Raw genomic sequence first — 17,126 nt, 5'->3', positions numbered from 1 at the left:
TCAGTAATTAGAGTCCTGAATTGGTAAGGAAGGAAGAGGTAGAAATAACAGAACATACTGGATGGTATTTTTATTAGCTGATATCCCCAGAGAATCACTGACTATGTGGCGTTCCAAAGATCATGAAGAGGACCCCCCAAGTTAAAGACCCACGTGAGCCAGAATTATGACAGCTGGTCCCCTTGCAGTAATGGTAACCAAATTTCTATTTCCAGTGCCTTTCATTAATTTAGGCATTAACGTCTACAGTCTAGTGCATTTTTAGTTTTAGGATATATATATATTCTACAATTATTTTTATTCTGTGCAGAATTCTTAGAGAAAAGGGGTAGAAATATAATTCATATTGTAGCTGGAAATATCTATCATCGGCTCACAAGGTCTTCTAATTAAGATAATTAAGAGCAAATCCTTCTTCATATGCCTCACCATCAGTTATCTCACAACCTCCTTAAAACCACAGAAGAAACACCTTAAATTTTTTGTGGAAATAAATCAATTTTCCTAAAAAAAAATAAAATAGTCATTATCCCTTTAAATTCGGGGTAAGTTTTGCCTTGGCTCTTACTTGGATTTCTCTTTTACTGTAGAAACAATTCAGATGGTGTGTTTTAGAGATGTCCTATGACATACCAGGATCTTATTTTATTGTGAAAATTAATAGTCTCAAAGAGGCAAGCAAAGAAACAAAAGAGCGATGGTGCTATAAAGCCATTTCACCAAAATCAAATGACTATTAAACAACCAACCAACCAAAAAACATGTGGCACACAGACTTAAGAGTTTGTTTTAAATTAGGAGTGTTATACCTTCCAACTCTCAGTTAAAGACCAGAATTACTTCCTTCTGGCTGAGGTCTAAGAAAATCATGTGAAAGTGGTGCACAGACTCTTTGCTATAATGTTTTCTCCAGTTCCATGGCTTGTACAATCTGGGATACTGTGGAATCCTTTTTACATTTTCCTAAATAATATTTTCTTTCTTTTCTATTCCCTTCCTCTTACATAGGAGTTTGTAACTACTCATATCGAAAAAACAATGAACACTGTTGCCGTCCTCATGTACCACACCTGTGCCTTTCCAGTCAATTTCAGTGAATACAGTCTCTGCTACTTCTCAACACAGCAGAAACTGAGTCTCTTCAGGATACACATCACTCCATATCCTACTAGCCCAAGTGTTCTTCCCATGACATTTCCTTCATCCCCACAGCCACTTGTACCCGGGAGCCAGGGTTGAGCTTGTGGTCAAGGTGGGCGCCGGGGTATAACCTTCCCCAGGACCTAAGCTTCTCTGTATTGCCCTTGTCTGCTCTGATTGAAATTTCCAGCAAGGTGGTGTGTTGATAAAACCTAGGAATGAACAATCTCTTTCCACAATTTTTCAGTTATTTTTGGTGCCATCTTCTTCTCAGTGTTTACATTCCTACTTCTCACATGAAGGGTCTGAAGGGTCTGCTGTGCAGACCCTTCATGTGAATCTGCAGACACCCTAACATGAGTGGGTGATTTCAATACAAGGGGTCATTGAACTTTCCAGCAAATTCTTTTTCTTTTTTACTTTTTAATTTTTTAAATTTTATTTTTCAATTAAAATTTATAGTCAATATTATTTTGTACAAAATAGTCATGGGGATGTAAACTACAGCATAGCAAATAAACTCATTAACACTGTAATACTGGTCACTATGTATGGTGCCATTTTAGTACCAGTAATATCAGGGGGAACACTTTGTAAAGTATATGATTGTCTAACTAATATGCTGTACACTTGAAAATAATACTGAATATAAACTGTAATTGAAAAACTTAAAAAAAAAACACATTCAGCAAATTAAGGATAGAGGGGACCTTAATCATACAAGTAACAACACACCTAATAGTGATAGACTGGATGCTTTCTTCCTAGTATCAGGGATATGAAACCACAAAATCACAATGGAAGTCCTAGTTAGTGCAATAAGAAAGTAAAAAGAAATAAAAACTGTGCAAATTGGAAAAAATAAGTAAAACTGTCTTTTTTGGAAAATGGTCTTAAAAACCATGATTTTCCCGGGCCAGGTGGCTCAGTTGATTGGAGCATCATTCTGTACACCAAAAGCTTGTGGGTTTGGTCAGGGCACATACCTAGATTGAGGGTTTGATCACCATTGGGGTCTGTTTGGGAGGCAAATGAGCAATGTTTCTCTCTCTTCTCTCCCTCTCTCGCTAAAAATTAATAAGAACATATTATTGGGTGTGGACTAAGAAAACACACCACAGTCTGGGTAAGGTCAATGCCTTGTTAAGAAGAGGCCTCAAAGGAGTCTGACTAACGTTTGATCAGGGAGGGAGTCATCAGTGTGCAGGAAAATGAACCTAGGCACAAACCTTTCACAAAAGTTCACTCAAAATGAATCATAGAGCTAAATGTAAAATGCAAAATTATAAAATTTTAAGAAGAAAACACAGGAGAAAAAACTGTATGATCTTACATTTTTTCCTGAGTTTTAAATACAACACTAAAAGCATAACCTATAAAAGAAAAAGTTCGGCTTTATTAAAATTATCTCTATAAAAGATAATGTTTGTGAAATTTATAGACAAGCCACAGCGTGTGGGGGGGGGGAATATTTGAAAAATATATGTCTGATAAGGGACTTGTATGTAAGAAATAGAAAGAACATTTAAAAGATCAACAATAAGAAAACACATAACCCAGTGTAACAAATGGGCAAATGATCTGAACAGATGTCTCACCAAAGAAGATATATAGGCAAATAAGCCTATATATGAAAAAGATGCCTGACATCATTTGTCTTTAGCTGTATTAGTTTACTATTATTGCTGTAATAAATTATCACAAAACTTAGTGACTTAACCCAACATAAATTTATTCTTTCACACTTCTGGAGGGCAGAGTCTGAAATGAATCTTTCAGGGTGAAAATCGGGGTGTCTTCAGAGCTTTGTTCCTTCTGTAGGCTCTAGGGAAGCATCCATTCCATGTCTTTCCATGTTTTTATGCACAGAGTGGCACACACACACACACACACACATATTTCCTTGCTCTGTCATATGGGAGGGCCTACCAGCACTGACACCAAATAATAGCTTCATGAGGGTTTAAATATTCCCAAAGTTGAAACCAACTTCAGATACTATTTTTTCGTTCTTGATTCCAGAAGCAATTGGATTACATACCCTTTTAAAAATATATATATATATATTGATTTCAGGTAGGAAGGGAAAGGGAGAGAGAGATAGAAACATCAATGATAAGAGAGAAGCATTGATCAGCTACCTCCTGCAGGCCCCCCACTGGGGATGGAGCCTGCAACCAGGCATGTGCCCTGACCAGGAATCGAACTGTGAACTCCTGTTTCATAGATCAATGCTCAACCACTGAGCCACATCGGCCGGGCTGGATTACATACACCTTTAACAAAAATTTCAATAACAACATATAGTAATTTTTTTCTTCAAATGAAGAAGACAGCTTTATTGATTTAACAAGCAACCCCTCATTAAAGCAATATTAGAGTATTGCTTTCTGAGGAATGACAGATTATCCTGAACTGGAATGTATTACAACTCTTTTGGATACTATTCTAATGCTACCAGACATATATTCTGAATTCATTTGATTAACGTCAATTGATAGTAATAAAATCAAAACAAATCTAAAGGACCATATTCTTACATTAAATTTTGAATTTCATTGCGTTTCTTTTGTATTTAAATTGTAGATTAGTTATTGGTTGTATAGAAAGCATAAGCATGGTAAATTTATATCAAATTTTGTGCTGTGTGTGTAAATCACATTATAATAAACAGCTAAATATAATATAATAAAAATACCCAATGACAACACTACAAATCTGGAAGATTATTTCTTTCTGAGAGAAATCAATACATTACTCAAATTTCAGAAAGACTGCATACGGGACTTAGAAAATGAAGAACATCCAGTGATTGTTTTGAAGCAAATCAATACTAGATTTCACCTGTTCCTCTCTTGCTTTAACCGCTAATGCTGAGGTGATGATCTACATTCTGCATTATTTAGGAGGCAGCTAGCTCCTCTAGCAGAAAGGTCATCACTTACAGACAAATCTATTGTTAATAGTGAGATTCAATGAACTGTCAAGTTTAAAGGGTATGGAAGCAGAGTAAAGAGAAAAAATGAATAGGACAGTAGAAAGAAAATGGGTGCGATATTAAAGCCAAATTGTATAAGAAAATAGCACAAGAGAAGTGATGTCAAAAAATAAAATTAAAAAAAAGGAGATGGAGATAAAAGTAGTGCCCAATATAACTTCATTCATCTGTACTTTTCTGGCTCTTCATCTTGGAATATTTCCTCTTACAAAGTAAGACAAAAATGCTCTCTTTTCACATGAATTAAACAAATAAAGGGTTATAATACAGATGCAGATGCCTTTTAATATGGATATGAAATCACACTAAAGTCTTGACTAAAATTGTTTCTCTCACACATATCTCACCATGCCCCAGGCTCCAGTTGATCTTACTCTGCTTCAACCACAGTGTATGCATTAGTTAGCCATTATTGTGTAACAAATTACCCCAACAATTAGAAATTTAAATATATCTCACATTTTCTGAGTCAGAAATCTGGATATAGCTTAACTGGATAATGCAGGTTTAGCTTCTCTCAAAAGGTTGCAATCAAGTCATTGTCCAAAGCTATGGTCTCAGCTGAAGCACTGACTGAGGAAGAGTCCACTCCAGGCTTACTCGGGGGTTTCTGGAAGGCTTCAATTCTGTGCTGTTGTTGGCTGGAGGCCTCCTATGTACTAACTTTGAAAAACCAGCCACCACATTGTAAGCTTCCCTATGGACTGGCCAACTACACTGCTTTTTGTGGTGATAGAAGCCAGTCTATCAAAAAAAAAAAATGTGATTTAGCATTTCTGTCATTTCCCTTCAAAGTTTTGGCAGGAACGTGAGTGTAAGGCGAACATACTGCAGAATACATGACCCAGTCATTGTGACCATTGCGATCATTCTCTGGGATGGGTATAGATTCAGCAGCACCTCTAAGTACAGGTCATAAAAGCAAATGGTGTGTTGGATCAGATAGAGCGCCACCTAGCTCAGCCATCACTAAGGGATTTGAAGGATTTAGCCCAATAACCAAACAGAAAACACTTGTTTCAGTTCATTAAATGTCATTTCATATTTTTAAACAAGTCTAGAAGTAGTTATATTTCTATGAACTTCTTTAAATTCTTGTATTCCAATTAGTTCACAACAATGTATGTTTTTAAGAATTAATGGCAGATATGTTTACTTCATTGGATGACTAACGATAGCATATAAAATGCCAACTCAAAATGTACATTAAAGGACCTACATGGTTTAGCTCAGTGGATAGAGCATTGGCCTGCAGACTGAAGGGTCCTGGGTTTGATTCCAGTCAAGAACATATGCCCTGGTTACAGGCTCTATCCCCAGTAGGGGGCGTGCAGGAGGCAGCTGATCAATGATTCTCTCTCATCATTGATGTTTCTATCTCTCTCTCCCTCTCCCGTCCTCTCTGACATCAATAAAAAAAAAAACCACATTTTTTAAAAAATGTACTTTTTCATTTTATTTTTCCAGTTTCCTTGCATTATTATAGTGTCTGTTACTGGTTTTTAAGAGCTTGTTTATGACTAAAGATGTTAATCATTTCTCATGCATTGCAAATGAAATACCGTGTTTTTTGTTACTATTTTACTCTGGTGTTTTACTTTTTGGTTGTATCAAACTTGTGTATTAAATATAATCATTTTATTTTAAAAATGTACATTAAAGTATATTTGTTTATATTGAGATAAAATATTCTTATCCCACAATATTAGACTTGAGTATGTATTGTATTTTACATAACTAAACTTTGAGGCCACTTTTAAAACTGTGGAAAGATTTTTATTACATAAAAATTTTTCAGATGGAACTGAATCTATACATGGAAAGTATGTTTCTCTCATCTCTAAAAATTTTGGTCTATTTTAGCAATTTTATGTTGATCACATCCAGACTCAAACCCACAGCATTTCAATATTTTTCCAATTCTGACAACAAAATTGAGTCAGATTTGTGATAATATTTATAGCTCTTGTCTATAATATTGCTTGAAAGAAACTCAGTATAGAGCTTTATTTACTCTAAGAATTATGGGTAAAAATTATTTAATTAAAGATACAAAACTAGGAGAAAACGTTCATCTCTATTTTTTAAAAATGAAGCTATGCATTTTATCCATCTACTTATGCCTCTCTAGGATTAATTAATATTGTCATTCTGATGTAACGGAACCACTATTCTTAGTCACCAGCTTCTCCCGGTCTTCAGGTTCTCCCTACAGCAACCCATCTTTTATATTGCATCCAGATTTTTTCCTAAAACACCAAAATTATTCTTAAAAGGTAAACAATGGCTGCCTTGTCAGAAAAAGCAATAGACATTTATCTTCCTTTATCCTTCTTGACATTTTAGAAGATTTAAAACTGTTACTACTGTTACTACTTTTTCCTTTTTGAAACACACGCTTTTTCTTGTTTCCAAGGCGCGACACTTTCCTGTCTTTCTCCCTGCTGCCCTGGCTACTCCATGGTTGCCCCTCCTGCAGAGCAGAAAGTGGCTGAAATTCCTCAAGGCTCTCTACTCAACCCTGACCCCCTTCTTAGAGGTTCTCATCTATATACTTTAATTGCCACATCAATAGGAACAGTTTATAAACTTATATTTCCATCCTAGACTTCTCTGAACTCCAGACCAGAAAGAATATCCAACTACCTCTCTTAGATGACTCAAAAGCACCTTAAAATGAGAAGGTCCCAAAATGTTCTTAGGTGGCTTTGTAACATGGTTCCAAATTCCTTGAAATTCCTCACGCTCAGAGGTGGGATTTCTAACCTCTTTCTTTGAATCTGAGTTAGTTTGTGGCTGTTTCAACTAATAGAATCCAGTGAAAATGAAGGCATGTGATTTTTAAAAAATATATTGTTATTGATTTCAGAGAAGAAGGGAGAGGGAGAGAGAGATAAAAACATCAATGATGAGAGAGAATCATTGATTGACTGCCTCCTGCATGCCCCACACTGGGGATCGAACCCACAACCTGGGTTCAAACTGTGACCTCCTGGTTCATAGGTTGACACTCAACCATTGAGCCATGCCGGTTAGGCAAGGCATGTGAATTTTTTAGATTAATATAAAAAGTCATGCAACTTCCTCCTTATTTGATGGAATGCTCATGGAAAGCTACTGTGTAAGAATTTGAATACCCTCAAAGCTCTCCTGATATGAGGAAGCCCAAGCAATACATAGAGGAGACTAGAAGCCCAATGCATGAAATCCGTGCATGGGTAGGGTCCCTATGCCTGGCTGGCAATCAGGGCCAATCTTTGGGGCGATTGGTGGGGTGACTGGGGGGGCCCCTGCTGGCACCTCTCTTCGCCGGCCTGGTGCTGCCCACTAGCTGGCCCCGCCCCCCGCCGCTGCTGGTTGCCTCCTTCTGTGGGGCGACCGGCAGGGCGAATGGGGGCCCCTGCTGGCACCCGCCTCGGCTGGCCTGGGGCCTGGGGGCAGCTCGTGCATTGAGCATCTGCCCCTTGGTGGTCAGTGCGCATCATAGCAACCAGTTGTTCCACTGGTCATTCTGCTGTTCGGTCGATTTGCATATTAGGCTTTTATTATACAGGATGTGTGATCATTCTACTAGACAGCTCCAGCTGAGCCTAAATCATCGAGTCATCTTGGCTAGGCTCCAGAAAGGGGAAGTCTTGAGATGGTGCAATCCACCAGTCATTCAAATTGTTTCTAATCATTTGATTTTTCCCTAGCTTAGACTCCAGATACCAAGGAACAATGACACGCCACCCTCATTGAGCCCTGTCTAAATTATTGGCCCACTGATAATTCAGCAGTAGATAGCAACCCTAGTCTTCTTGCAACATCTGCCTCTGTTTCAAGTGCATCATCAACTCCTGTGGATTTTGTCCCTTAAATATCTCTTGAATCCAATAACTTCTATCAATAACACCCTTTCCAAATAACCATTATCCTTGGCCTAAATGATGGCAATGGCATTCTTATTGGTCACACTCTTTCCCTTGTCTCCAGCTTAACCCCAAGCCATTCTCTTCATTGTTAGCGGAATTACCTTTTTAAAACTCAAATCTTTTAATGTTACCCATGCTTAGCACTCCTTAGTGGTGTTTCACTGATCTTGGAAGAAAGACAAAATTCTTAATGAGGTTTTGAAGGCCAATATGATCTGGACATGCTCTCACTCTCCCATTGTGCACTGCCTCACAGAGAAGCCACCAGTCTCACTTCTGATTATTGAGCATTTGAAATGTAACTAGTGTCACATTTTTAATTTTATTCAATTTTAATTAACTTAAATTTAAAAATAGGTACTGATTCAGGTAAATATGTTTTACTGGAAAACATTGAAGTACATTTGGAATAACTTGGTATGTGCAGTTATTTTTTTAACTATAAACTTCATGAAATTTAAATAGGGATCAAGTATTCCTGAATGCACACTGGATTACAAACACTACAAGAAAAGGAAGGTAAAATATCAAATTAATACTTTTTATGTTGACTCTATGTTGTAATGATATTTTTAATATATTGGGTTAAGTAAAGTACTTTATAAAAGTAATTTCACCTACTTATTGCTTTTTAAAATTACTAGAAAATTTATGTTACATATCTGGCCGTCATCTTTTTATTGGACACTGCTGCTTTAAATCTGTTTCCTCCAGACACTCTAGCCCCCTTTTGCCTCTTTTACTCACAGTGTTTCCTCTTCTCACAGGACCTTTGCACATGCTGTTCCTACCCCTTCTGTTCTTTACCCATTAACCCCTACTCACCTTTCGGCTCTCTCTTCAAGCCTCATTTCCTCAAAGAAAATATCTACGACCCCCTTGTCTTGGTTCAACTCTCCTATTATCTACTTTCACGCCACTGTGAACCTTGCCTTGGTAGCATTTATCACAGTGGCCATTTTACTGTTGTGTGCTTATTAGTTACCCCCCTCCTCCACCCAACTAAGCTGTTAGTTCCATGAGAGCAGAGACCACATCTGCTTTTGCTCAGCATTTTCTTTCCAACGTTTAGCACAGTGTCTGGCCTATAGTAGCTTGGGTTGCAAAGACTAATAAAACACAAGTTGGGACCCAAGAAGATCAGACCATAGCAAACAAGAGAACTTTGTATCCCAAAGAACTTTGTATTCAAAAATCCATAAAACAGTGATATGTATAATTTGCTAATTGAGTTCAATATAGAGCTGTTAAATAAATGATAATGATAATAATGATAATGTCACTTCTCTAAGAAAAATGTTTCACGATTTTCTGTGAGGGAAGAAAATGTGAAGTCTTTGCCGATGACTGCGGCACTTCAGCATTTGAGCTTCAGCGTCGCATTCTAGTTTACTTCCTACCCATGTCCTCCTCCTGAAAGCCCTGGTAGCCAGCCTCTGGAGGCAGCCAAATTTGAGTGTGGTGAGGATCTTTGTCGTGACCTCACTAAGCTGTTTCCTCATCTGTCAGAGGGGATAACAATAGCAATCATGTCCATGGGCTATTGTGAAGATTAAATGAAATGATGTATATTTAGCACAGGGTCTGCCGTGTAGTAAGCTCAAAAACTTTTAGCTATCAATATTATCTTCATGCCGAGTACAAGATAATAACTACCTCTTATCAAATGTTTACTATATACCAGTCATTATATTAAGTGTATTATTTCAACCAACCCTCACTGCAGTTACCATCAGAAAAAGGAACTGAAGTTCAGAGAGGTTAAGTAACTTGCACAAAACCACACAGCTAGTAAATGGAAGAGATGAGATTCACTTCTAGGCAGCTTGATGAGTCGGCCAACCTTTTTCACCACTGTATTCCCCTACCCAGCAGTAGACAGCCTACCCAGAAAAATCTTAGTTTCCTTTTTATTACCATGCATCCTCTGCTCCTATCATTTAAATAAACATTCCTCCAACAGAGTATGCAGTTTCACAACTTTATTTTCCTATTTACACTGGTAACTCTTTTTATCTAAATTACCTGCCCCCCTGCCCTTTCTCCAAAGGGCTAAATTCTATTCGCACTTCCAGGCTATCTCACACATCACCATCATTTCCTCTACTCTCTATCTTCCCTCTGAATGTTTGATTCCATTCTATCAGTTGACTGAGGCTTTGCTCACAAATTGGTAAAACATAAGCCACTGCTTTATTGCTATTTGCATGCAAAGTTTTCTATCTGTTCTATTTTGACATTTTCAAGATCCAGAAGAGGGTCATGCTCATTTTTGTATCCCATGTGTTTAACAAAATGCTAGAGACATGTGCTTGGTGAATTTTTGTTGATGTGAAAATTAACTTAATGTGGTCTGCAGAAGCTGCAAAAAATTATTTGTACACACACATATTCACACTCATGCATGTATATATGCACACATGCACATGTTCACAGGCTCACATGAACACAAGCACACATGCCTACACTCAAAATAGCTTGTACACATGCAAAAGCACAAACATGCCATACAGGCACACATATGTGTTTAGGTACACATGTAAATGTGCACATACATAGTTTCATTTTGTTTCTTTTTTTATGGCTAGACAAATGAAAAATTAAGAGAAGAGTGACTTTAAAAAGACTGTAGAAATTAACACACATATGTGTTTAGGTACACATGTAAATGTGCACACACATAGTTTCATTTTGTTTGTTTTTTTGTTTATGGCTAGACAAATAAAACATTAAGAGAAAAGTGACTTTAAAAAGACTGTAGAAATTAACAGTCTTTGACTGTCATTTAAAACAATGAAAGCAATTTATATATTTAATTTTAAAAAGAAAATAATAGAAGCATTTTTGTTACTTTAATTGTCCACTTTTATTATAAAAATGTATTTCAAAATAAAGATTATCTTAGTATTTGGTACTGAAACATCTCTTTCTGTTTCACACCTACACCCCCCCACACACACATACACACACACTCCCTTAGAATAATATTCACTCATACATCTTTGGTAAAAGAACAAAAATATTAAAAAATTCTAGACCAAGGTAACCTTGAAAAGATCAACTTAGTATTTTTATCCAAACTATTTAGCTTTCGGATTTTATGTTCTAGTAAGAAATCATAAGCTTCTAAAATAGTTTATTTTTTTACCTGAACATTTAAGGCAGTAAAGCTACCAGTAAAAGATGTTTTAAAGCACTAAACAGATACTTTCACCTTTCTTTTTCTTTTTTGTTAATCCTCACCTAAGGATATTTTTTCCATTGATTTTTAGATAGAGTGGGAGAGGGAGAGACAGACAGAGAGAGAGACACATCAATTGGTTGCTTCCCGCACGCATGCCCTTGACCTGAATCAAACCTGTGACCCTTCAGTTAGAGTGGCTGGCTATCACTCTAACCACTGAGCAAGCTGGCAAGGGTGATACTTTCACCTTTTAAAGCAAACAAAATGTACTTCCAAAGGAAGAAAGTGATGCTGAATTATCATTAACATTTTAACAAAGCAGATTATAAACAACCAAGTGCATAACTGCATAAAGCTAATTCTGCGCAGATCTCTAATGATGTTACTAAATTATGGGAGCTTCACTTCCAGGTTAGGACATGCCCAGAGCCCTCGGGGAATTGGAGCCCTGCTACATAGGGCCAAGTGCACATTACTATCTGCTGGGAGGAGGTGCAGGGGTTATAAATGCCTCCTATGGTCTGCACTCCATTAGATAAGGATATTAAATCCTCAGATCAATAAGACACCATGAAGCTATTACAGTCATTAGCAGTTAAAATAGCTCCAAACACTCACTTCTGTCCACAAGGAGAGGGGCCATATTTTAATCTCTTTGTGCGTCAGGTGTGGCTGCTTTCTTAATCTTTCTGTTTGCGGATTCACCCTCTCAGTCACTAGGAAGGAACACTTACATTTGCATACTCTGCCCCGTGCCTGTGACATGAGTACTTGAGTGGCGGTGTCAAACGGGCCTGATTGATGTCAGTTGAAGAGAACCTTGTAATTCCAGAGCTTGTAATGGAGTTTTCATTCTTCTAGCTGCATGATACATGCAAACATTATCCTGATGCCTTTTAAGAAGTTGTCAAAATGAACAGGGAGAACCAAACATATTAGATGTTTGCCTCCTCTAGATTGCAGCAGGGAGAATGGCTCAGAAAGAGTTCAACTGTGCATAATTATAAGTAGCTCTACAGCTGAACAGCTATTGTAATGCCCACAGTGTGTGGTGTCTGGAAAAGACTGCAGAGAAATGTACTGTTGCCTAAACATATATTCATACACGCTGCATGGTATCACTACTCCCCCGGCATCCTACATACGAGGAAATGGCAGTAGCAGTTTGCCCGAGTTCCCACCTCCCTGTGGCTCCCTACACGGCTTGTCTGTCTCTAACAGAGGTGGAAAGAGTGAAGGGCCGTATTTCTCTTTGCTGGTCTGGTCCACAGCTTTCCATCTGTTCTTAACAGTGACATTTGATTAAGGGGAACTATAAATCTGTCAGGAAACAATTAGGCCTCACTGTGTTTTCACAGTGGACCCTACTGAGGAGGGCAGCTCCGGGGAAATGAGCCCACTCCTGCAGGAGAGCACTCAGGAACTGTGTTAATGTTGTACAGGTCAGGGCAGGGCCACAGGGAATGCCACGTGTTGGCATTTCCCGACTCCCCCAAAGCCTGTTGAAGAAGTGAGAGAAGAAGCCTAGTCCCCTGGTGCCCTTTCCTCCCTTAGCCTCATTCCCCTGGCCCTAAGTATTTGGTGGAATCCCAGCCTCAAGAAAATATACAGCCATTTGGGGGATATGCAAGTCTCATAAATTAAATAATTAGACATAAAATAAATTAAGCAAGTAACCTGCTAAATGCAACACCATCAGAGACAAACATATGTCATATAGACAAATAGCATGAGGAAAATTTATACAGAAAATGGAATTGGAGAAAAGCTATCAAGGGTAAGTTGACCAAAACGAGGCGAATGAAACAGTGTGGGCCACGGCCCAAAGGCCAGACGCTCATGGCGACATCTTCCTCATACAGTAGAGAAGAGAAATCAAATAATGGTTAATAAATGATGGAACAATAATTGTCAAGTTGGATGTGGAGAAACTGGGAAGCCATCTTCCGTGCTTGAGCAGTGTCTGTCAGAATCACCGCATCCAGCCCAGCCTGGGGGCCTGCATGTGAAGTCAAACGGGGCCTGTCCTCAAAAAGCCTCCCTGTTTGATGGGTAATTTTACTTGAATACTTTTCTCCATGTGGTGGTTGCAAATATAGGTGATATTTAGGAAAGTGAGCCACCTCAGAAACAAAACTGGAACTAACACTCTCATTTTAATTACCTCAATGAGGTAAGGAAAAAAATGAGTGTCCTCCTGCCAGAGGTTGGTAACCACCACAATCAAGTTCTTTAAGACATCAAATTACAGGATCTCTCTTTCTCTTTCTTTTTTTTTTCTTTATTAAGGTATTACATAGGTGTCCTTATCCCCCCATTGCCCTTTCCCCCTCTCCCTCCTCCCCGCTCATGCCCTCACCCCTCTGGTGCCTGTGTCCATTGGTTATGCTTACATGCATGCATACAAGTCTTCGGTTGATCTTTTTTCTTTTAATATGGTTCAACCCAAGACCTTCAACACGCATAGCCTATGGTTAGCAGGATAATCAGGAAGGGAAAAGGAGACGAGGGCCCTGATGAAGGCTGAGGACTTCACTAGATGTTGTCAGAAGGGCTTTATCTAAGTGGGTGGTGATAATGCACATTTGAAAGACATCATGGTGTCTCAGAAAAGTGTGACCATTTTTTGCATGCCTTATTGTATGTCTTATTACTGGAAGATGAATTTCTTTATCAATAGATAGGATGGTAAATGGACTAATAGATCCATCAGAGGATTCAGTTCTTTCCCCACATAGCCTCTTGGATCCAGAATACCAGCTTCTGTTCTGTCAATAGTTATTCTCTCCCATTTGATTTGCTCTGCTCAGGTAATCTTGTTGATGCCTCAATCCCCTCCAGCACAGATCCTCAGCCAGCTCCCAAACTTCGAAGCAAAGGATCCAGAGACCTTTTTTAAAATGATGTATCTTCTAGTCCCTAAGTCATTTGTTCACTTGATCCTGAAGCAAGCATGGATGTAAGACAGTTCTGAATCTGTAACTCCATCTGGAACACTGGAGGTGCTCAAGACTATAAAGGAGAAGTTCAAAATAGTCCCTTCTTCACTTAGTTTTAGGTGAAAGCAGGGCAGGAGATTGATTGGAAAAGCTCAAGAGAGCAAAGATGTTGCATTCCTTCAGAGGAGCTGGGAACAATCCTTACCTTTTAAGTGGACCTTTCCCTTTCCCAGTTATTATTGGAGGGTCAAAAAATAAATTCAAGTGGGAACGGGCAGCCCATGTATACCTCGGGTGGGGGAGTGGAAAGCAGGGGGTACAGAGAGAAACTGATGAAGAAACCTAAGAATTGGTACCCATGACACACTGGAGACTTTTCTTTCCGAATAGACTGAATTTATTCACAACTACTTATAGAGATTGTAGCAGTACTTATATATCTATCATCCATCCTCATTCTTTATTTCTTCATTTGAAATGATATGCAAGCACTTCCTTTTGACCTATATCTTTCACTACTCACTACATCATAGTAAACATAGAGACTTTTGTTGCAACTCATCTCCTTAATAGAATTAAGATCACATCAAAATAGTTCACATTCCTCATTTAGATTAATTGCTAAGAAACATAACAGAAAACTACTGTGATTTCAACAAGACTTGTGTGGTATTGCATATTATAACCTGGCCTGGAGATTTTGCCTGCACTGCAAGTTCAATAAAGCGTCTATCTAGAATGGCTTCCTTCTGGAGGAGGTAGTTCAAGGCTATTCATGAATAGACAAGAATGAACCAAGTGGCTGAAAGAATCCCACCATAATTACCATTTTATTAGACATCATAAAAGCTCTGCTGTTGGACGTTTCTTTCAAAAACCATCACTGATAAAGTACATTGTAATTTTTTTTCAACTTCCAGGAATAGTATTTTTTCACTCACAGAAGAAGAAAATAGAGACATTGTAAACAAACTACAAACCTCCTCCAGCTCTTAATGTGTGTTAACTAAATTTTTTTTTAAAGTGCATTAAAGGCCTACTTACTATATTCGGAGTAGCAGGGGAAATGACAATCTTCCCGTAGTTTCAAAATAAATCATAATACCAGATGGACTATATCTCTGCTTGAATTAAATTGACTTGACAGCAAATGCCGTTTTTGGCTTAGAGAAACCTCTCAATTCCTACCTGTTCTTTTCATACTTCCCTTGGGACTAGATTCTGATTGACTTAGATATTTAGTCCACCCATTAGGGCTGGTGGTGTTGAGTTACAGCCTCTGCCTTGTTTCCAGAGGTCCCTTACCTTCTAAACTCTCATTGCCTGGAAGTTCTTAATTCATTAGCTTGTGCCCATTATCCAAGATATCACACCATATCCTTTTAGGAGAAATCTACATTGCTCAGTTTCATGTTCACTACTACATGGAAAGCAAATGATCAGAATTAAATTTTATTCCTATCTAATAAAAGTCCTATCTGATATGGGACTTTTACAGTTAGAAGATAGATTACTTTCCAAGCAAATCCAGAGAGATTCTATTACATGTTTGTGTGTTTTTTAAAAATGCTTCATTAATTTCAAAAAATTGTGATAGGGGATAATTCAACAACAGATGGGAAAGAGGGATTTTCTGGTGATAGCAGGTATTATGAAGGATGGTTGCAAAGCCTACCCATATGTCAGGACCTTACTGCCTCACAAGCAAGGAGTGAGACTTAAGGAATCTAAATAAAGTGACTGCCCAAATTAGTGCTATTAACCCACTTGAGTGGAAACTTTATTTAATTAACCCCCATCAAATATCAAATGCAAAGCAAGTAATGAACCTAGTGAATCTATTTTGATCACCAAATTTGTCACTAATTGAATCAAAATGATATGTATCTGTCTTCTTCCCTTTGTGTGTGTGTGTGTGTGTGTGTGTGTCCTTTAGGTTTGTTTTCCTGTGTGAAATGCTTGGGCATAAACTTCAAAATAAAAAAAATTACACTTGTAAAAAAATACCACAATTTTCACAAAGAAGGCTAAAATCATCTTATCTAATAAAAGAGAAACATGCAAATTGACCGTACCTCCACTACGCCACAAGCCATGCCCACCATCCAATCAGGAGCGAGTATGCAAATAAACCCAACCAAGATGGCAGTGGCCACAGAGCTGCCGTGAACAGGAGGCTTGGGTTGCCCCTGGCAATGGAGGAAGCCAAGCTTCCCACCTGCCCTGCCAGCCCTGAGCTCCACTCAAGGCTACAAAGTTTCAATTATAGAAGATAAATAAACCCCAGATACCTGCTTCCAGCTGCTGTGGCCTCCGCTCAAGGAGGGTCTGGGAGCCTGGGTTGCCCGGGGCTGTGGCCAGCCTGCAAACAGCCCTCAGCCCCTCACCCAGGCTGGCCACACCCTCATGGGGTGAGGGTCCCCATGAAAAAAGCCCTCAGCCCCTCACCCAGGCTGGCCACACCCTCATGGGGTGAGGGTCCCCACTGGGGGGTTTGGCCAGCCTGCAAACATCCATCAGCTCCTCACCAAGGCTGGCCAGGCACCCCAGCAAGAACCCCCCTATCCTGAAGGAGGTGTGGCCAGCCTGAACACAGCCCTCAGCCCCTCACCCAGGATGGCCAGGCACCCCAGCGGGGACCCCCACCCTGAAGGAGGTGTGGCCAGCTTGAAAACAAGCCCTCAGCCCCTCACCAGGCTGGCCACACCCCCCCCAGCGGGGACCCTCACCCCATGGGGGCGTGGCCGGCCTGCAAACCACCACAGGCCCCTCGACCAGGCTGCCCCATGCCCCAAGGGAACCCCCACCATGATCCAGGACACTCTTCAGGAAAAACCAGCCAGCCCCCACCCATGCACCAGGCCTCTATCTATACTAATAAAAGGGTAATATACTAATTAGACTGGGAGACCTTCCAGGAGACCTTCCGGATGTTCTTCTGGACAAAGCCA

The sequence above is a fragment of the Myotis brandtii genome, unplaced genomic scaffold (assembly GCF_000412655.1).
Source record: "Myotis brandtii unplaced genomic scaffold, ASM41265v1 scaffold8, whole genome shotgun sequence".
NCBI classification, from domain to species: Eukaryota; Metazoa; Chordata; class Mammalia; order Chiroptera; family Vespertilionidae; genus Myotis; species Myotis brandtii.
Note: the sequence above shows the minus strand (reverse complement) of the source record.